The sequence below is a fragment of the Lichenostomus cassidix genome, chromosome W, assembly GCF_008360975.1.
Source record: "Lichenostomus cassidix isolate B80296 chromosome W, HeHo_3.0, whole genome shotgun sequence".
NCBI classification, from domain to species: domain Eukaryota; kingdom Metazoa; phylum Chordata; class Aves; order Passeriformes; family Meliphagidae; genus Lichenostomus; species Lichenostomus cassidix.
In genome coordinates this window covers 2650674-2673805 of record NC_139510.1, presented here as the reverse complement: position 1 = coordinate 2673805, position 23132 = coordinate 2650674, and positions in this window count along the sequence as shown.

Below are 23132 nucleotides of genomic sequence, written 5' to 3'. Positions count from 1 at the left end.
TCCCCTTATCCTATTAATAAACCTCCTGGACCACCAATCCGACTGCCTGCATTTCTTGCTTCTGCTACCGATCTCTGGATCGCACGGTTTACCCGAGAGTTCCGCCAGACCCGGCCGCCTTGCTCGCCCCCGAGAGCGGGCTGCCTCGCCAGGGCTCCGATTCCGCAGCTAGCCCGATCACAAACTGAGCTTGGGGTTCGGAACCCCATCACTTTCCCATTAATAATGATAAATAAATCACAGCATATACTTCTCTATATAGCAATTCAAAAGACGAATTGATGTGCATTACAATTAAACACATAGAAATTAAAACATTACCTCTCCTCCTGTGTAAGTCCTCTAGATCACTGGTCTTCTGAAGCTGCTTCTTGGCACTGACTAGCTGACTGCTGTCAAACAGATGTGCTGTTGGAACACTGGAAGAGTGCTGGACTCCCTTCTCATTATGATGTTTAACAAAGCTGTCACTTTAAGGATTTGGTGTCATCTTCCTTGGAGAACAAAGGTGGAAGCAGAGGTGGAGGCGGTGGAGGCAAAGGGAGTGAAAGCGGTACTATAGTAAGTCTCTGGTTGAAGCTGGTTACTGGTGAGTGGAGAAGTACTAACATGAGGCAGTTCAGCGGTAACAGCATTGGGAGATAACGAGATATCTTGAAGTTTTTCTAAGTTTGAGGATTACTGCACTTGCAAAAGCTGAACTGCATTTTCCAATTCCACCTCTTTACCTTTTACTTGTATGGTTGCTGGCAAAGATTGAAGGGTATCTACACAGGATGCTGAGCTGGCTGCACATTTTCTTCTTGCATGAGCCAGTTGTAGTCTGGTTGATTTAAGTATTACTTGCCCAGGTGTCATGGGTTTGAGACGGGACCCTGCCAGGACGCACGAAAAAGGGCAAACAGGCTTCAAGCTTAAAGTTGCAAAAGGTGATTTAATTACCTAACAGAATTGGAAGATAAATGCAAGGCAAAAAAAACCTTTTCATACATCATTTTGTTCACTCCCCCCTTGTGGCTAGCACAGGTTTTTCCCACGAGAATTCTTCTTGTATTTTATAAATAAAGACAAAGTTTGGATGTTGTTGGAACAGTGTCCCAGAACTTGGGCAGTGCAGGCCTGGCCAATCAGGCCTGGGGGAAGGCTTCTGACTGACCAATCTGGGTGACTTTTGAGAACTCTATATATGTGATGAAATCAAAACAATAAAGGTCATTCCTTCTTGCCACTGAGAACAGATGCATTCATTACTCTGCTAGCTGCTCAACAGCGACATCTGGTGACCACCGATGTGTACTGCGCGCGGTTGCAGGTACGCGGCAGTCTTGCCCCCGGGCCCGAATCCCCCCCGCCTGCCCTGTGGCATGGCTGATTCTGATACGGACATGGGCCCCCCCATTCCTGCCGATGGGCTCTTGCGGGCCTTTTTGGAGGTCTCTGAGGATGACCCTGCGTCCGATCAGTCGCCGCAGGTCGCTCGAGCTTTGTTGGACTGGGTCGCAGGCCACGTGTCCCGGGCCGTTTGGGATGTGGCGCTGGACTGTGAGTTTTGGTTCGTGGTCGGCCGCGCTTTGGTCATGGAGTGGATGCGGGGTGATCGATCTACGGTCTGCTTCCATGGGGTTTGGAGAGACATTTGGGACGCGTTGGAAGGGCAAGCGTTCTATGACTCGCAGCTGTCGGCTTGCGCGGGCGTGGAGCCCCTGCTCTCGGCCGTGGGGCGGAGTGTGAAGGACGCGCCGACCCAGACAGATTCTGACGTCCCGTCCCTGGCGGCGGATGCAGCCGCGAGGCCTCAGTTTGTTTCTCCAGCTGACCTACCGAAGTGCACTTATGTCCACCTGACGGAGCAGCTGGCCGGGTTGCAGAAGAATGGAGGATCGCGGGCCGGCTCTGACACAGCCGCTGCGCAGGTCCCCCCGCCTCTGCCGCCGCGATGTGCGCAGCCTCAGAACCCCCCCCCCCCCCCCTGCGGAATGGCGCCGGGCTGCCCCTCCCCCATGGGCAGCCGGGATGTGCAGCGGGGGCTGGTGGGGTGGGGGTGGGGAGTGCTGCGGAGGACCGGGAGTCCCGGCTACTCGCTTTGGCTGCAGGCCAGCCGCTTGCGGCTGCGGAGGTTCCGGCTCCGGATTTGCTGGTGGTTTCGGCCGGCGCGGGGATTTCCGCACGGGCGGCGGCCGGCTCGGGAGAGGCCGGCGTTTTGCCGAGCCCGCCCAGCGCGCCGGCGGCGCAGCCCCGGGCCGCGGTGGCCGCGGGTGCGGCCGGTCCCGTGGTGTCGGGGTCGTGTGAGCAGGCGCCGGCTCAGCCGCCGGCGGCGGCCGGGGCCCGGCAGTCAGGGTCACTCCCCGGGGGGTCGTGGGGCCGGAGGCGGGCGGTGTTTCCGCCGCGGGGGCTTTGATTGGCGTTCCCACAGGTGCGGGGCTGACCCGGCTTCCCTGCGGCCCGGCGGACGTGGCGTCCATGCCGGGCGCGATGGTTTTTCCTCCGCTTTCGTTTTTCCATGATTTGCTGGCCGAAGTGGCTGAGATTCGGCAGCGGATGGAGGTCTGTTCGTGCAGGCCCCACGGTCCGTGTGGGGCTGCCCAGGGAGTTCATCCCCCGGGTTTCCGGATGGGGTCTGGACTTCCTGGCGGCCCGACGGCCAGCTTGGTGCCGGCGGCAAGGGGCTGCTTTGGCCCCGGGCGGGTGCTGGTTCCCCTGTCGGGTTCTGTGGCAAGTGAGGCCCCGGCGCAGCGTGCTGGCGCTGCGCCGGCGGGCGCGGCTGGCGCGCCCGGCGGCGCGCCGGTGGCGCCGCCGTCTTCCTGCCCCTCCCCCGTCCCGGTCACCGGGCAGTTTCTTGGCGGGGACGCTGCCTCCGGCCGCTCGCCGTCCTTTGTGATGGGGAGTGCTGATTGCAAGCCCTGCTCCGACGACTCGGACGGTGATGAGGAGAGTTTTCTTCCTCCTGGGCGGAGGCTCGCGCGGGCGACGAGAAAGAAAGGGCATTGGGCTCTGTCGAACCCCTGGAGACGCCGTAACGGCATGGGGGTTTTTCGCCCGCGTGACCCCCTGCAGTTCTGGGAATCGGTGAAGCAGGGTGCACTGGAGGCAGGGGACTGGGAACTTCTAGAGAAGATTGGATTGCCCAAACAGAGGGAGGGTTGCGAATCTGCTGTGGCAGGTTCGGATGGTGATGGCTTCCCTCAGGGGGACGCTCAGGCTTTTCCAGTGTATGTGCCTGGCCCAGATGCTATGGACACAAGGAACAGCCATTCCACCATCGCCTGGCGCATGACAAATGACCTGGCGACCAAGGTCGCGACATTCGGGGTGTCTTCTCCGGCAGTGATGCAAGTTCTTAGAATGATAAATAGTGATTTGCTTGCTCCATTTGATATTATGTATCTGGCTCAGGTGCTGTTTCACCCTGTACAATACAGTGCCTTTGAGGACAATTGGAAAGCGCTGGTCGAGGATCAGCTGCGGAAAAATGTGTCTTTGCCTGCTGAGGACCCTAGGTGCATGGTTGGGGTTGATGTCCTCATGGGTAAGGGACCTTTCTCCAACCCCAACGTTCAAGCTGCCTGGGATCCTCGGATCCAGGAGCAAGCCCAACAGCTCGGTATGGGAGCCATTTTGAAAACAATTGAGATGGTTGCCCCACAAACACGGTATACACAGATACGGCAGGGGCAATCTGAACTTTACATGTCATTTCTCGAGAAGCTGGCAGCAGCCTTGGAAAAGCAGGTTGATGATCCGTCCATGAGACAGATCTTGATGAAACACTTAGCAAGGGACAATGCCAATGATGAATGTAGAAGGATCATCAATGCCCTACCAGGGGATCCTTCTGTGCAGGAGATGATGCGAGCTTGCACCAGGGTGCAGTCCGAAAATCAGGGAAAAGTCGCCTTGGCTGTGTTTTTGTCCTCAGATCAGGGACCCACTGATCAGGATAAAAAACTGCCCAAATCTGGGAACAAATGAAAACGGGTCAAATCTAAACAGAAAGATAATTCCGGGAAGAAGGGAAATTCAGGGACCGAGACTCCTCAGTGTAAGAGGTGTGGTAGGCCAGGTCACACTTCAGACTACTGCAGGTCACAGTACCATGTAGATGGTCGACCCCTGTCGGGAAACGTGATGAGGGGTGCAAAAAGGGGGATTTGCCCCCCATCACAACAGTTCCCCCAGAACAAGGTGATGGCCCAGGCTTACCCGGTCAATGTGGAGGAGGCACCAAAGGCTCAGCCCGAGTCAACGCCTACACCGCAGCAACAGTCGTCTTAGAATCTGACGATGCCCACAGGGTTCCCTTGGAGATGGATGGTTCCCTGGATCAGGGAACCAGTGCACTGCTCATGGCAGGGCCTGAGGCCACTAGCCAAGGAATCCTGGTTCTTCCAGAGTTCATAGATGCTGGTTTCAAGGGCCAAATTCACGCTACGGTTTCCACTCCTGATCCTCCTGTCACCATTCCTGCACACACTTGCCTTGCTCACTTGTTGCCTTGTGAGTCTCCTGTTCCCAGGGTAGACCAGCAAGTTGGCGGAGGTGACGGCACTGAACTGCCAGGACTTCCGCAGGTCTACTGGGCTGCATCTATCTCCAATGAGTCACCACAGATGACATGTACCCTCATCATGCCGAAAGCACGTCCACATCGAGTTCGAGTCCGAGGTTTGATCGATACAGGTGCTGATGCAACGATCCTTTCCGCCGCTTCGTGGCCTCCTACGTGGCCTTTGTGCCCAGTGGGACTGAATATCACGGGTTTGGGGGGAACAACGCAGAGTCAATTGAGTAAGCGACCTGTGTTGGTGAAGGATCCAGAGGGACACTGTCAGGGGTTGAGAATTTCTTCCCATTCCTGTTACCAGGCAACAAATGGTCCGATGTTCGGAGCGATCAAGCCTTTTGTAAAAGACAAAGGCTAGGTTTTTGGGCAGGGCAAGGTAAGGGAGAGCCGGCCGGGGAACGCTCTCTCGTGTTTCGGACGCTGAGGGTAGAGGCTGCTGGCTCTTTGCTTTCCAGCTGCTACCAGAGGAAATCCAATTGTGCCCTATTTCTCTTCTCTCCTGGCTGGGTGAGCTTTGATTCAATTTTTCTTCCCACTGGGAAGGGCGCGTCTCCCCGGGCTGCGTTTTCCCGCGGCTGCTGCCGGGAGAGTCCGGCTGCCTCTGCTGCCTGCCCCGCCCTCTGCCGCACGAGACCGCAGCATCTGCTGTGACTGTAGAAATTCTCGCTGGCCGGAGAGAGAGAGCGCCCGCTCCTGCTGCCCTGTTCTCTCGCTGCCCCGAGCTGTTTTTCGCTGCCCTCCGCGCTTTCTCAGCCCGTCCGCCATTGCAGCTCCCCAACGCTGACCTGACCCTGCGCCACAGCGCCACCTGCAGCCGCTCGGGAGTCATCGCACCTGCCCTGGCCGGCCGGGAGCTCAACAGCGCCCCTGCTGCTTGCAACCGTGATTGCACCACACGAGAGAAGACTCAGCAGCTCACGTTATCTGCTGTTTGGTTTTCTGGTTCTAGTTGTGGTTTGCTATTATTGTTATTGTTTGTTTATAGATACTAGTAAAGAAGTGATACTCCTTTTTCCCATACCTTTTGCCTGAAAGCCCTTGATTTACAAAATTAAATAATTCGGAGGGAGGAGGGGAAGAAAATCACATCCTCTGCTCTAGGGGAAGGTTCAACCTCTCTTGGCAGACACCTGTCTTTCAAACCAAGACAGACACACGGCCTCCATTTGGCCTTATGTCACTCCAGCTCCAGTGAACCTCTGGGGACAGGACGTGTTGGCAGCTTGGGGGGTGCGGATCACGACAAATTTTTGATAGGGGTCACTGTGTGCAAGGGCGCACCATATTCCACACTGTCTTTACGATGGCTGACAAAAACACCGATATGGGAACCACAGTGGTCCTTGCCGAAAGATAAATTACTCGCCCTTTGTCAGCTGGTTCAGGAGCAACTGAAACAGGGACACATAGAACCTTCTACCAGTCCCTGGAATACCCCAGTTTTTGTGATTAAGAAAAAATCGGGGAAATGGAGACTGTTGCAAGATCTCCGGAAAGTCAATGCAGTGATGGAAAGTATGGGGAGTTTACAGCCTGGCATGCCTTCACCCACGATGATTCCCACAGAGTGGGAAATTTTGATCGTTGATTTGAAGGATTGCTTTTTTACAATCCCTTTGCACCCCAATGACAGACCAAAGTTTGCCTTTACTGTGCCTGCAACTAACAATGCGGAGCCTGTAAAGCGGTTTCAATGGAAAGTGTTACCTCAGGGCATGAAAAATAGCCCGACTATCTGTCAACGGTATGTCGCGCAGGCCTTATCCGGAATTCGTGAGCAGTTTCCTGAGGCACTCTGCTACCATTATATGGATGATATCCTGGTGGCAGCAGCCACCCAGGATGAGTCGCGGAGGTTACAGCCTTGACTGCTCGATGCCTTGCATTCCTATGGGTTGCAAGTTGCTCCAGAAAAGGTTCAACAACAGCCTCCTTGGAAATATTTGGGAGCCAAAATTTTGGATCGAACCATACAGCATCAAGAGGTGCAGTTCTCAGACACTATTAAGACTCTGAATGATGCCCAAAAATTGCTAGGCATCATCAACTGGTTACGCCCATATTTGGGACTGACCAACGCACAACTTTCCCCGCCTTTTAATATTTTAAAGGGGGACTCTGACCTAAACTCACCTCGACAATTGACTCCCGAGGCGCGACGAGTGCTGAACGAAGTGCAGCAAGCTGTTTCCGCTCATCAGGTTTATCGAGTGGATCCGTCTACTGATATCACTGTTTTCATTACTGCTCCAGACCTCCAACCTACGGGTATCATTGGCCAGTGGAACAAACAATGGGATGATCCTTTGCACATCCTGGAATGGGTCTTTTTGCCCCATCAACCAAAAAAGACAGCACCCACATTGTTCGAATTGATAGCCTGCCTGATAATTAAATGCCGATATCGGTGTTTACAATTGATGGCAGTGGATCCTGCAACGATTGTTGTCCCAGTACCACGGGACAATTTTGAATGGAGTCTTGCTAATAGCGCTCCTTTGCAAAGTGCACTGCAAAATTTCTCAGGGCAGATTGCTTATCATCTGCCCAGTCACAAATTGCTGCAGCTGGCAAATTCGGTCAATCTCATGTTGCGGCCAAAGAACAGCCGGGTGCCGGTCCATGGACCCACCGTCTTTACGGACGGTTCTGGGAAAACAGGAAAGGCCATTGTTACCTGGAAGGAAGGATCTGAGTGGCAGGTGCTGAAAGGCCACGAGACAGGCTCTGCTCAACTGGTTGAATTGAAGGCAGTTGCCATGGCTTTTCAGCGGTTCTCTCAGGTGCCTTTGAATTTGGTCACCAACTCTGCTTATGTAGCAGACATAACCAAACGTTTGGATTGCTCACTTCTAAAAGAAGTCAATAACGCGACTCTGTTTTCGCTATTGCGAACCCTGTGGAAGGCGATTCAGGCTCGAGTGCATCCATATTATATTCTGCACATTCAAAGCCACACCAATTTACCAGGCTTTTTAACAGAAGGCAATGCCAGGGCTGACATGTTAGCCAACCCTGCATGGGTGGCACCTCAGCCTGACAAAATTGCGCAAGCCAAGGCATCGCACAATTTCTTTCATCAGAGTGCACATACCCTGCAGAAGCAGTTTCAATTGACGCCAACTGAGGCTCGTGACATTGTCAGTGCTTGTGCTGACTGCCACGGACTCGCTGCTCCTCTGCCATCGGGGGTGAACCCCAGAGGTCTAAAGGCCTTGCAGCTGTGGCAGACGGATGTGACACACATTCCAGAATTTGGCCGAGTCAAGTATGTGCATGTGTCTATTGACACTTTCTCCTCAGCTATGTGGGCGACTGCCCATACTGGAGAAAAAAGTCGCGATGCCATTGCCCATTGGAAATTAGCCTTCTCAGTCCTGGGGGTGCCAGCCACTGTGAAAACCGACAATGGTCCTGCCTACGCCTCGCAGAAGACGCGGCAGTTTTTGCACCTATGGGGTGTAGACCATACGTTCGGTATTCCGCATTCTCCTACTGGCCAAGCCATTGTGGAACGCGCTCATGGTACTCTGAAGCGTATCTTGGAAAGGCAGAGAGGGGGAATGCATGGGGAAACACCACAGAGTCGATTGAAGAAAGCTTTTTACACAATTAATCATCTTATGGTGCCACCAAACTCGAATAATCCTGTGATTTTGAACCACTTTCTTTCATTGCAGTCATCAGGCGAGTTGCGTTTGCCCTGGGCGAAGGTATGGGTACGGAACCTACTTACTAACACCTGGGAAGGCCCACATGAGCTTATTGGTTGGGGTCGAGGGTATGCTTGCGTCTCCACAGATACTGGGGTACGATGGCTGCCTGCAAAATGCGTCCGCCCTGACCTGCAGCTCCCGAGACAGAAACAGCAACCTCAAAATAACAACCAGAATGCCGAACACCAACTGAGTGATCCTTCTGATGATGACCAAGAAGCCGGTCCATCCACAAGCAGAGACTGAAACTCATTCATGGAGTCAGAAAGCAAGGACTTTGAAAGCATGTTTTGTTGAATTACAGATTTATATGTAGATTTAGTTGTTATATATACTTTATCTAGGGTATTGCATGGGACCTCTTTGACCATATTAATCAGCATCTGGTTCGGGTTCTGTTCGGTGGCTGGCCACCTCCAAACAGACCCCTTGAGTTTCAACCAGGCTCTGTTTGGTAACTGGCCATTATCAAACAGATCCTTCATGCTGATCCACTGGGGCTCACAAGCAATGCCTTCTGTTCTTAAACAAAAAGGGGGAGCTGTGGCTAGCACAGGTTTTTCCCACGAGAATTCTTCTTGTATTTTATAAATAAAGATAAAGTTTGGATGTTGTTGGAACAGTGTCCCAGAACTTTGACAGTGCAGGCCTGGCCAATCAGGCCTGGGGGAAGGCTTCTGACTGACCAATCTGGGTGACTTTTGAGAACTCTATATATGTGATGAAATCAAAACAATAAAGGTCATTCCTTCTTGCCACTGAGAACTGGTGCCTTCATTACTCTGCTAGCTGCTCAACAGCGACACCCCCTCCCTCTTACGAACCTATAGTATTCACCCCCTTTCCTCCTTTACAATCCACAAGCCAGGTGGGGGGGGGGCAGGGTGTGGGGTCTCTTTTCAGTCCACAGAGCAGATTCTCAAATTTATTCATCACTACAATTCTTCTACTACAAATACTCTTTATCTCTACTTGTTTCTCTCTCTCTCTCTCTCCAGACAGTTTTCTGCTCTCGACCCCACCCTCTTAAGAAGCAGTCTCTGCACTCACCCCCCTCCCCTTCCCTCTTTCCAAACCAGCAACACAAACAGGGGGCAGGTTGAGGGGTCCTCTGCTCAGTCCAATCAGGAAAAGAGGTTCTCTACTTAGCCAGGGGTCCTTCCCACGAGAGACAGTCCTCTGGGAACTTCTTTGGTGTGGGTCCAATCTCACGAGCAACATCCCGCCTGAAATTTTGCTGCAACATGAGTCTTTTTGTCCATAGGGTGCTGTGCAGACTCTCCCAAGCCGAAGCCAGGCTGCTTCCATCCCAGGAACAAGGCCTTTCTCTCCCTTGCAAGGCCTTTGCAGTTTTAACTCTTAAATGAGACTCCCACTGGTTCACAGTCTTTTCCAGGCATCCACCTGCCCTTCTGGCGTGGGCTGTGGGCAGAATTTCTGCACTCCTGTGGACTCCATGGGCTGCAGGGAGACCTCCTGCCCCCCCATGGCCTTCACTGTGGCTTGCAGAGGGTTTTCAGCTCCAACACTGGAGCACCTCCTCCCCCACCTTCTTCACTGACCTTGACACTCTCCATGCTGTTCTCCCTCTACATATTTTCACCTCCACCTCCTCCTCCTCCAACTACAAAGAAGTGAAAGAAGTGCGCGCCTGCTTTGTTTTGAATTTTTCTTAAATATGTTTTCACAGAGGCGTAACCAGCACCTCCAATTGGCCCAAACTTGGCTGGCAGCATGTCCATCACCTTCAGAGCCATCAGAGATTGGCTCTGCTGGACTTGATGTAAAAACTTTCAGAACTTTCACTCAGGACACACAGGAGCCATCTTTGTGCCACACCCCACCCCTCAGACACGTCCCCAGGCCTACTACAACAGCTTCTGAGGGGTCCAAATTTCTCCTAGATGTTAAAAACACTTCACTGATGTTTTGGGCCAATCAAAACCACCACACCAGGGTACTGCTAAAGTGAAGAAGTTGCTTACAATTTGATAAGTACATGCAACATACTATTTTAGATGCTAAGCACTCATCACTAGGGTATGCCTTTCTGACAAGTAAAATTCATCTACTACTTTCATTCATTTTGCTCTGGACATAAAAACAAAGTAAATATATCCTCACCTTTATGCAAAAATTATGTTTTAATAATTTTTATTCTTAGAACATAATTTATATGTGTGTGTCTAGTCAGGGATACACATGGACTAAAGTTAGGATTTCACTAAGAAGCAGATTGTGCATTTAAAACTCTTTTCTCTAAAACCTAAAATTCAAAATTGCCTCTTGCTTCCCTTTTCTAAAACTGGTCAGTGGTGCTCTCTGCAGCAAAGTCTTCTCTGACCTAATATGCTGGCTTCAGATGTGAATCGTACTGCTTAAAAAAGTATCTCTTAAAAATATAAAACATTTTGAGAATTTCCAAAGTGTTTTAAATTTAATTCTTAAATTTGCTGTTTCAATATCTGTCTTTTCAAATTAGTTTCATCCATAGCCATTTTTATGCAAAAGTAAAAAGTGCTTCTGAAATGCAGGTCTAAAACATTTTAGACAATTGTGGCTGGCCTAAAGCAATAGAGATAGTATCAATATAAATGTGCTCATAGAATGTCAGTTCATTAGCAGGTGCTGGTTAAAATAAGTAAATTTGCTTTAATTTATAGAAGCTATGTGTTGGAGGTTAGGATTTTTCCTTTTTTTTCCTTTCTCTCATGGAATTTTTTCCCATTTGTTGCCTAAGAGATGATAATGACGAGATTTAAGAGAGACAAAAAAAGGGTGCAGCTGGCTGCAGTCTCTTAGCTCAGGGGCTTTTTCTTTGGAAAGGCAGAGATACCATGAGGTTTTGGCTGGGGGGTGAAGGGCTGGGCTCAGCTCCTCGCTTGCTCTTGCGACTGGAGGTGAGATGGGTCAGGCTGCAGCTGTTGCTGTGGAGAGAATTCGCTGCCACCACAGAGTTTCATCCTGTACTGACTCTCTTACTGTGAGTGAGGCTTTGCTAGTAAGAGTGGCTGTTGAACTGGGACCTTTTTTTTCAACACCAGACCTCACTGGGAAGGACCCTCACCATCAACTTGCATGCCCCAGGGGGAAACCTGGGACCCCAAACCCCCTCCACCCCCCCCCAAGGAAATGTATCTCGCCTGCTTTCAGAAGCCTGGCTGCCACTGCACAGCCCCACTGTTTTCTGCTGCTGCTTTGGGTTTTTTTGCTACACCTTAGCCCGACACCTGATGTCCACTGGGACCCTCCCTTCTGCTTCTGCCACCGCTTGGGGCTTAGTGCTACACTTTGATTCACCGCCCCTGGGGGTCTGCCGCTCCAGCTTGCTGCTCCGAGGTTCCTGCTGCAGTCCATCTTGCCATCTGGAGGGGCACCAGGATCGGCTGCCTGCCACGAGTTTGTAAGGAAGCACCTATTCTATCTCTTCCGCCAGCTCACCTGCCATTACCCATGTGGAGAGAGGCGGCTGAGCTCATGCCAAAGCACCCCCTGCAGCCACGGGGTAATCATCACACCTCCCCTGCCTGGCTGGGAGCCAACAGCGCCCCTGCTGGCTGTGACCATAACTACACCAAAGGGGAAAGTGCTTGACAGCTGAGAGAAGGCTGTCGTTGGGTCTGTTTTTTTCTGTTTGTTGTTGCTGCTGTTGTTGTTTGTTTGCCTTGTTATATATATATTCTAGTAAAGAACTGTTGTTCCTTTCCCCATATCTTTGCCCGAAAGCCCTGTAATTTCAAAGTTAAAATAATTTGGAGGGCAGAGGGTCATATTTTCCATTCCAAGGGAGGTTCCCGCCTTCCTTGGCAGACATCTGTGTTTCAAACCAAGACACAATGCAATTCAAAAGCCTTGCAAACAATAAGGATATGAAGAGCATACTGCTAAGCAAGACAGCTTTCCAGTAAAAAAAGTCTTCTATCTATTTTTTTAATGTATTTGGCAAAGCAAAACATAATAAAACAAAGCAAGTCTTCACCAGTTAATATAGTCTCTGTTTCCTTACGCTTTCATCCCTCTCCTTATTCACTCCCCTTCATTCCATCTTCTATCCATTTTCTGATACTTACCTTGTAATAGGAAGGGGCAAGTATTGGCAGGTGTTATTGCAATCAGTGATACTGGGGGTATGTCAGATGATAAAGGTATTTGAAGAAAATACCATTTAGATTACACTTTTTTTTGGAAAGTTTGCTATGTGTGTTATCACAATGTGTAGATGTGACAGCGAACAGGAGCTTATGACACTGGGAATGCAATAATCAGAGAAATTCGCTACCGCTACCACCAGTGCTATATTTTGTTGTAAATTTTTCAAAGAATAGTTAACTATACCATGACATAGACTATCTAATAGCATAGCATAGTCCTGGAATGAGTGAAAATTTATTTTGCAAAAAAAATTACTGGAAAAAAACTTTTCTTCTGTTACCTGTTTAAATGTGCAAAGTCTGTCCAGAGAATTCTGGAGCATGCAGCTGGAACTACATACTTCATACAACACAATGCAAGTGATTTCTTTTGTAGAGAAAAGAAAAAAATGAACAAGCTTATTAAGATTCAGGAATAGATGTGTATGGTTTCTTTACTCATTTCAGCATAACTGAAACTGTACTAAGAGCTGTCTGGAATTATCTATGTGCACATGATAACAAACTGCACAAAGCCTAACCCTAGTGGTTATCACTTAGACTGTGAACCTTGTATTAATGAACTGTTTTATTTGCTTGGATTTAATGTAATTCTAACACAGCTATATACTTCCCTGTACCAGCACAATATGATACAGAAATCCATGGTTCAAAGGTCAAGGATACACACCATCTTTTTAAAACAGCTACCACTCTGAATGCTCTACTAATTATTATAAAATGAGGAAGGCAAGCTAATAACTAAAGGCTAAACTCAAAAGCAGAAAACTCAAAACTTACTTGCTTAACAGTATGGCGCATTTTGTATTTCTCCTCACTCTGGTGATGTTGCTGGATCTTTTCATTATGCTTTGCAATACAGATCTCCTGTAGAGATATAAAATTTTATCTATAAAATATAAATTGCAAATGTCAATTTACATTGTATAATGTCACTGCAGCACTTTGGAAAACAATAGACATGAACCTCTGCTCTCTTCTAGCAGGATTCATCTTAATTACACACACTTCAGTATTTATGTTTCTTCTGTGGGAAAGCACAGCAGGAAAGACAAAACAGACACACCAAACCAAGCACCCAAAGAGCAGATATTTCTGCCCTGTTGTCACACATACACACAAACACAACTCCCACCCAGCGTTCTGGGTGGTAAGAAAGGCATCTACGCACAGGTGTTTATGGCTAGAGTCAATCCTTTGGTATGCACTTTTCTCAAGAGAACAGAGAGCTCTTATCGAGGTTGAGATAATTGTGACAGGCCACTGCTTCTACACAGAGCTCTCATCAAGGTCAGGATGGCTGTAGCTGGCCTGTGCTTCTACAGTCATATTAAGAAAACAGCACTAATAATTGAAAAAAAAAATTCAAAGCCTATCTCTGACAAGCTAATTTAACCAAGCTAATTAAACTTACAAGAAAACCATAAAATGGAAACTAAACAATGACAAACAAACCCAAGCCAATTACTTCGAACTGTCAAAAGAATATATATAAGTAACAGGGGCTTGAAACTTTTATTGTACAATACTAGCACAAAAGTGGCAAGAAATACCAATTTTTCAAATAATTCATAAAACTGTTGTGGAACTCCATTTATTAGCATACATGGATAATAACTAACTCTCAAATCTGGGAAAGCCAGTAGATGTGATCTTTTTGGACTTCGTCAAAGCTTTTGATACTGTCTCTCACAGGATCCTTCTGGACAAAATATCCAGCACACAGCTGGATAACTATGTTACGTGGTGGGTGAGCAACATGCTCATGGGTCAGGCACAAAGGGTTATAGTGAATGGGGTAACATCAGACTGGTGAACAATCACTAGGAGGGTTCCACAGGGCTCCATCCTTGGCCCAGTTCTCTTTGTCAGGAAAATTAATTCACAAACACCAGAGGTTTATATCCAAAAAGGAGACAGAGGAGTCCTGTAACTTTATTCATGAATAAATGGAGAGGTCATGGGACAGTTTCCCATGGGGTCTCTCAAAGTGCTAGAGGACGCAGCCTCTTTTTATCCTAATTTCCCGGCCACATTTCCCTCTCTCTTCCCCCACTGGCTGAGGTACTTGAGAGGTACAGACTCCCCGAATTGCCTAATACAAACCTCCTTCTAATATACATTCCCTCCGCTTTTGTTTTCTTTGTGTCTCTGTTCCTTTTCTCTAAGTCCAGGGATTTAGCACGGCCTTGGGTGAGTAACAGTCTGTGTCAATTAATGGAATTCCTATGGAATTTATAGTTCCTCCCATTGCTTCTTTCACCTATCAGTATCTGGCCTTATCTACCAGCAGGCCTCACAGTTTGTTTGTAAAGACATCTCCCTCTTGTTCCTTTCCTCTTCAACATGTTCATTAATGACCTAGATGCAGAACTTGAAGGAATACTAAGCAAGTTTTGCTGACAACACAAAATTGGGAGGAGTTGTTGGTTCCCTCGAGGGCAGGGAGGCTCTGCAGAGACCTCAAAAAATTAAGGAGGTGGGCAATCACCAACCACATGAATTTTAACAAGGATAAGGGCTGGATTCTGCACCTGGGACAGTGCAACCCTGGTTGTGTGTATAGACTGGGGAACAAGAGGCTGGAGTGCAGTGCTTTGGAAAGGGATCTGAGGGTCTTGGCCAACGGAAAGTTGAATATGAGTCAGCAGTGCCCTGGCAGCCAGGAACACCAACTGTGTCTTGGGGTGCATCAGGCACAGCATTGTCAGCCAGTCAAAGGAGGTGATTGTCCCACTCTGCTCTGCACTTGTGAGGCCTCACCTTGAGTTCTGTGTGCACTTTTGGGTAGCATAATATAAAAAAGACATCAAGCTATTAGAGAGTGTTCAAAGGAGGGCCACAAGGATGAGGAAGGATCTGGAGGGGGAAGCTATATGAGGAGCATCTGAGGTCACTTGATCCGTTCAGCCTGGAGGAGACTGAGGGGAAGCCTCATTGTGATCTTCAACATCCTCATGAGGGGAAGCAGAGGGGCAGGTACCAATTTCTTCACTGTGGTGACCTGTAAGAATTGACTCCGTGGGGTTTAGTTATGGGGGTAAAAATAGGGACAAGAGATCTCTAAAGATGAGTTTTAGAACATGAAGGTTTATTGCGAAAGAGCGTGGGCGTGAGAGGCCTGCTGGGCTGCAAGACGCAGCCCAAAGCAGGCCAGAGAAAAGAGAGAGAGAGAGAGAGAGCAGATAGAAGAGAGCAAAAGAGAGCGATTTGCCGTTTACAATACAATAAATTGTCTTCTCTGTTGAATATTCAACTCTTCTTTAACCAATCTAAGAAAAACTACAAATCCTACAGCATTTACATACAACCTATAAGAATCGTCACATTACCATACGGGGTCATGTTTCAAACCTTAAAAAACTGCCTTTTTTGGGATTTCTACCAGGCAGGTAGGGTCTGCTCTGACCTTTGGACCCGCCTGGGCAGAGGGCATTGTTCTATCAAGAAGGGGGATTACCTTCCCTGGCCATACCATTGTTCTCTAGTCACTCTACAACTTGAACCTTGTCTTCATTCCAATCTCGCTCATATTTTCCATATTCTCAGCATCTTTTGCAAGGTAATCATATCTATAAGGCTTTCCTATTTCATCTTCCCCAACAATGACCAGTGACAGGGCTCAAGGAAATGGCATGAAGCTGAGTCAGGGGAGGTGTAGGTTGGATATCAGGAAAAGATTTTTTCACCCAGAGGGTTGTTGAGCACTGGAACAGGCTGTGGTGGTGGATGATACCACCTCGGGAACTGCTGGGGAGCCAAGTGGTCCCAGTACAGCAGGGTTTCACTGGTGGGAAACATCCCAGTCCGAGTAACACGATAAGTCCCTCCCCAAATTATGTAAATCCCCCTGGCTGTAACCTAACCCCTGACTCCATCCCTCCCTTCTCCCCATTGGTTGTGGTGTTCCCCCCGCCTCCTCTCCCCTGACCCCAGGTGATCCCTATATCTAGGGACACCTGGGGTCTCCTCTTCCTCTTTCACGCTGGAACCCTTCGGAATAAATATCTGGAACATCCAGCTGATTGAGCCTCTGGATTCTTTGTCTCTAGTAACGCGTGAGCTATCCAGCTCTCTAGGTGAGTGAGAATCTGTGCCTTACACCAGCTCGGGTGTGAGAAGGGTCTTTCTGTACAGCACCAGAGCAGTGCTGGCTGGAGTGATCTCCAGTGCCTTAGAGACACTTTCGGTAAATGCAGAGGCCTGTTCCCCCCCTCCTCCCCCCACTGCGTTAACAGGCTCCTGAGGGAAGGGGTCATAACACCAAGCCTGTCTGAGTTCAAGAAGCATTTGGACAATGCTCTCAGGCACATGGTGTGATTCTTGGGGTGTCCTACACAGGGCCAGGAGTTGGACTTGATGATCCTGATGGGTCCCTTCCAATTCAGCATATTCCATGATTCTATGATAAATATACTATGGATTTCAGTTTAGGCACCTAGGCATCTTCCCTTTGTCAGGGTTTGACACTGACTAAACGCTGACACTCTAGGTTTCTCTTGCTACAGAAAAAAAACCCTATAAAAATACACATCAATCTCATGAGTCAAATGAGATAGGATGTTGCCAGGAGGACGCACGAAAAGAGGGCAACCAGGCTCCAACTTAAAGTTGCAAAAAAAGTGTTTTAATTACCTAACAGAGTTGGAGGATAAATGCAAGGCAAAAAGAAACTTTTCATACATTATTTTGTTCACTCACCCCCTCCCTCTTATGAACCTATAGTATTCACCCCCTTTCCTCTTTTATAACCAACAAGCCCGGGTAGGGAAGCAAGGTGTGGAGGTATTTTCTTAGTCCACAGAGCAAGTCCATAAATCTATTCATCACCACAATTCTTCTACTACAAATACTCTTTATCTCTACTTATCTCTCTTTCTCTTCAGACAGTTTCTCTGCTCTCATCCCCCACCCTCTTAAGAAGCAGTCTCTCCACTCACCCCCCCTTCCCTCTTTCCAAACCAACAACATGGGCAGGGGGCAAGTTGAGAGGGGTTCTCTGGTCAGCCCAATCAGAGAGAGGGATTCTCTACTTAGCTAGGGGTCCCTCCCACGAGAGACAGTCTTCTGGGAACTTCTTTGGCATGGGTCCAATCTCACGAGCAACATCCCACCCGAATTTTGCTGCTACATGATTCCTCTTGTCCATAAAGTGCAGACTCTCCCGAGCTGAGGCCACACTGCTTTCATCCCAGGAGCAAGGCTTTTCTTCCTTTGCAAGGCCTCTGTAGCTTTAACTCTTTCGAGACTCCAAACTGGATCACAGCTCTTTCCAGGCATCCATCTGCTCCTCTGGCATGGGCTGTGGGTGGATTTCTGCATCCTTGTGGACTCTATGGGCTGCAGGGAGACCTCCTGCTCCCCCATGGCCTTTACCACGGCTAGCAGAGAGTTTTCAGCTCCAGCACCTGGAGCACCTCCTCCCCCACCTTCTTCACTGACCTTAGTGTCTCTATGCTGTTCTCCCTCACATATTTTCACCCCCACCTCGTCCTCCTCCAACAACAAAGAAGTGAAAGAAGTGCGTGCCTGCTTTGTTTTGATTTCTTCTTAAATATGTTTTCACAGAGGCGTAACTAGCACCTTCAATTAGCCCAAACTTGGCTGGCAGCATGTCCATCATTTTCAGAGCCATCAGAGATTGGCTCTGCTGGACTTGATGTAAAAACTTCCAGAACTTTCATTCAAGACACACAGAAGCCATCTTTGTGCCACTCCCCACCCCTCAGACACGTCCCCAGGCCTACCACAACAGCTTCTGAAGGGTCTAAATTTCTCCTAGATATTAAAAATACTTTATTGATGTTTTGAGCCAATCAAAACCACCACACCCTTTTACAAGTATCAGTTAATCTTCTGCATTTACAATTTGCAAGCACAAACAATAAAGTTTTTACAATTTTATGCATACACAAGCAGGTTCCCATTATACTGAGTTCACGTCTGCAATGTCTGGTTTAAAAAAACCCATTTGGTATGTTACCTGCAAATAAGAACAGGTTAAAAAGAAAAAAAGATGTTACAAGAGATGATAGAAAGAAGCATGACTCTCAAAGTTAAGGTAGATTATATAAAAAGAACTGAATTAAGTATGAGTTGCAAAGAAAAGGCATGGGCAGGAATTTATAGTAGCCAAGAGACAGACAAGCTCATAGGACAATAACGAGGGCCACGAAATCAGACAGTATAGTTTATGAAATTAGGCCCAGTACAAGCACCAGACAGAACTAGAACAAAGTCAGATATGCAGTTAGAAACAGGACTCGTGGCTGCGTAAGAGGGGGCAGTGTTAGGAAACAGTTTGGAGTGTGGCTGCAGCTAAAAGAACTGCAGCGATGGGCTTTTCAGATATCAGTCAGTTTAACTTACTGAGTGGAGCCAGACAGAAGCTTTGATGTTGAAAGCGTTGCTTGGGGCAGCTCAAGAGTATCAGCCAGAAAGCAAGACACTACAAGAAATAGCAGAAAGACACAAAAAACAAGGAGGGGAGGGATAAAAAAAGCCCATAATTTTGGACACTGGGAACTGCAGAAAAACCTACATTCTCCAAACAGCTATAGACATACCGTGACCAGGGTTCCCGTATAGCAAAAAAATACCATGCTTTCTTGAAGGCTTCTAAACAGTAAGGCCATTGATTTTGCTATTGTATACAAGTAATGCTCCACTAGGAGCACGGGTTTCTGCAGAAATACTGTTCCAGCTTCATTGCAGGCCTGTGTGTGTATACCTATAGATATCTAAACTCTAATTGGTTTTATGTTTGCTTGTTTGTGGGGTTTTTTCCCTGATGAAAAGAGTTTAATAGAGCTGGAAAAGTTAATTCACTTGATTTGTAAGTGCAAAAGTACAAACTACTTCTATATTTTAAAAACACAGCAATAACTGAAACATTATTAGACAATATGAAAGACTTTTTGGAATACTATTACTGATTTACTTTTATAATTTATTCTCTATTTATGAGTTAAGTAAAAGATATTTAAAGTAACAAGAAAGAATGTATGTTAGGTTTGGTCTAGCTTTTGTGGTGTTTTGGGGGGGTTTGTTTTTTTTACAGGTTGGCGAGACTGAAGAAATAAAAACAATATGTTAGATACTTTATACTTTATTATGCAAATTACAGGAATATACTTTCATAAACACTTGAGGGGGGAACACTTTCCTGAAACATTTTCTCTTTAGCATCAATACTTTAATCTTTCTGCTTAAGAGCAATAATGAAAGATATTTTAAGCATGTAAAGAAAGAGGTTAAACCAGAACAAAAAATACTGGTGCTGACTTTCATAGAATCATTTCTGTTGGAAAAGACCTCTAAGATCATTGAGTCCAACCCTTAACCTAACACTGCCCAGTCCACCACTGAACCATGTCCCCACATGCCACATCTACATTTCTTTTAAATACCTCCAGGAATGGGGACTCAACCACTTCCCTGGGCAGCCTCTTCTAATGCTTGACAAGTCTTTCAGTGAAGAATTTTTTTCTAACGTACAGTCTAAATCTACCCTGGTGCAACTGGAGGCAATTTCCTCTTGTCCTATCACTTCTTGCTTGGGAGAAGAGACCAACATCCATCTCCCTACAACCTCCTTTCAGGTAGTTGTAGAGAGCAATAAGGTCCCCCTAACCCTCCTTTTCTCCAGGCCAAACACCCCCAGCTCTCTCACCTACTCCTCATATGACTTGTGCTCCAGCTCTCTCACCTACTCCTCATATGACTTGTGCTCCAATCCCTTCACCAGCTCTGTTGCCCTTTTCTGGACACCCTCCAGCACCTCAATGTTTCTTGTAGAGAGAAGCCCCAAACTGAACGCAGGATTTGAGGTGTGGCCTCATCAGTGCTGAGTACACTGCCCTGGTCCTGCTGGCAACACTATTTCTAAAACAATACTTTTTTGTAGTAATAAAGAAACAACCTACTTCAATGTAATCAAGTCTCTATGACTTGAAATAATAGGAAACACTAGGAGGGACTGAAAACATATGAATTATCTTAACTAATTACAGAAATGGTCAAAAACCCCCACAAAACAAAACAGGTTGCAATTTCATAGGAACAAATACAGGGCTCTACCAATAGAAAATATTAAATGACTGTAAGCAAAGGATGAAAAAACAACCCAACTATCTAGATGGCAACATTAAAGAAAATTATATGGATGATTATGACAGATGACAAAGTGAACATAAATCAACAACCTCATACTCTGGCAAAAAAAGAAAACATCATATTTGGGTGCATGTGGTGGTTTTGATTGGCCCAAAACATCAGCAAAGTATCTTTAACATCTAGGAGAAATTTAGACCCCTCAGAAGCTGTTGTAGTAGGCCTGAGGAAGTGTCTGAGGGGTGGGGAGTGGCACAAAGATGGCTCCTGTGTGTCTTGAGTAAAAGTTCTGGAAGTTTTTCATCAAGTCCAGCAGAGCCAATCTCTAGTGGCTCTGGGAGAGATGGACATGCTGTCGGCCAAGTTTGGGCCAATTGGAGGTGCTAGTTACACCTCTGTGAAAACATATTTAAGAAAAAAATCAAAACAAGGTAGTCACACACTTCTTTGTAGTTAGAGGAGGAGGAGGTGGAGGTAAAAATATGTGAAGGGAAAACAACATGGAGACACCTAGGTCAGTGGAGAAGGTGGGGGAGGAGGTGCTCCAGGCGCTGGAGCTGAAAAACCTTCTGCTAGCCGTGGTGAAGACCATGGGGGAGCAGGTGGTCCCCCTGCAGCCCATGGAGTCCAAAAGGATGCAGAAATTTGCCCACAGCCTACTCCAGAAGAGCAGGTGAATGCCTGGAGAAAACTGTGAACCAGTGGAAGTCTCATCTAAAGAGTTAAAACTGCAAAGGCCTTGCAAAGGAGAGAAAGGCCTTGCTCCTGGCATGGAAGCAGCCTGGCCTCAGCTCAGGAGAGTCTGCACCTTATGGACAAAAGAACTCATGTTGCAGCAAAATTCGGGCGGGATGTTGCTCGTGAGATTGGACCCATGCCAAAGAAGTTCCCAGAAGACTGTCTCTCGTGGGAGGGACCCCTGGCTAAGTAGAGGACCCCTCTCCCTGATGGACTGACCAGAGAACAAACCCCTTACCCTGCCCCCTGCCCATGTTGTTGGTTTGGAAAGAGGGAAGGGGAGGTGAGCGGAGAGACTGCTTCTTAAGAAGAAGGAAGTGAGAGCAGAGAAACTGTCTTAAGAGAAAGAAAGTAGTGATAAAGAGTATTTGTAGTAGAAGAATTGTAGTGATGAATAGATTTATGGACCTGCTCTGTGGACTGAGAAAATACCCCACACCCTGCCCCCCTACCCAAGCTGTTGGTTAGAAGGAAGAAAGGGGGTGAATAAAAATGGGTTTGTAAGAGGGAGGGGGTGAGTGAACAAAATAGTGTATGAAAAGTTTATTTTTGCCTCTCATTTATCCTTCAACTCGGTTAAATAATTAAATCACTTTGCAACTTTAAGTTTAGAGCCTGCCTGCCCTTTCTTCCGTTCGTCCTCCTACCAGTGTCCTATCTTGCTTAACTCATGAGATTAGTTTGTGCTTTTACAGTTTTTTTCTTTCCCCTCTCCTGCACGTCTGCAGCAAGAGAGAGCTGGAGTGCTTAGCATTTAGTCAGAGTCAAACCCCGACAGTGCATGAGTGGAAATACACCCTGCCACACATGAAATAATCCTTCCTTCTCAGCACTGGGAAAGCAAGAGCATTATGTCCAGTGTTAGAGCCGCACTTCAAGGAAGTTGTTGACCAAATGTATAGAATTCAGAGACCATCAAGAAGTAATGTTCATTTCTCTTTCAGTCACCTGACTGATTTCTGTAGTATGAAATTGTACTTCTATTAAAAAGACAGAAAGGGAGAGATGAGCCACCATTTCAACCTCCATCACTGGATAAAGTACAATGTTTAAGACTAACAACGTAATATATGTAAAAGAGATTTGTAGTAGTATTATATTTAACTAGTTCCAGTAAGCCATGCTTTAAGATTGAAAAGCATATCAAATATTAGCTTCTCATTTAGTAAGCTCAGTATGTGCAGAGAACATATTTTCAAGTGTTTTATGTGATGCCAAAAGATTTTTTACTTTTATATATTTTTCATATGTTCATAGCTCTGTAGACTATTACTGTATAATTATACAGTTTTTTAATTACTTTTCCTACCCTGTTAGACAAACACATTCCTGGAATCCTATTCTAATCTTGCTTCTTCTGATTCCTATATAAATTGGGTCAGAGTTACAAGGTGCTTATATAGCTTGAGTTACGAGATTTCAATATAACCTGAATCATAGCTTTTATATCTACATAACCTGGATCATAACTATTCTATATCAATATAACCTGAATCATAGCTTTTATACCTATATAACCTGAATCATAACTTTTTATACTAATAGAACTTGAATTATAACTTTCTAGACAATGCAATGGCTATTATATAGTTTAGTTGCTAAATGTTGAATAGACAAAAACCTCACCAGGAGGATAGCTTCAAAGGTGGACTGTCGCTGTTGAGCAGCTAGCAGAGTAATGAATGCATCAGTTCTCAGTGGTAAGAAGGAATGACTTTTATTGTTTTGATTTCATCACATATATAGAGTTCTCAAAAGTCACCCAGATTGGTCAGTCAGAAGCCTTCCCCCAGGCCTGATTGGCCAGGCCTGCACTGCCCAAGTTCTGGGACACTGTTCCAACAACATCCAAAC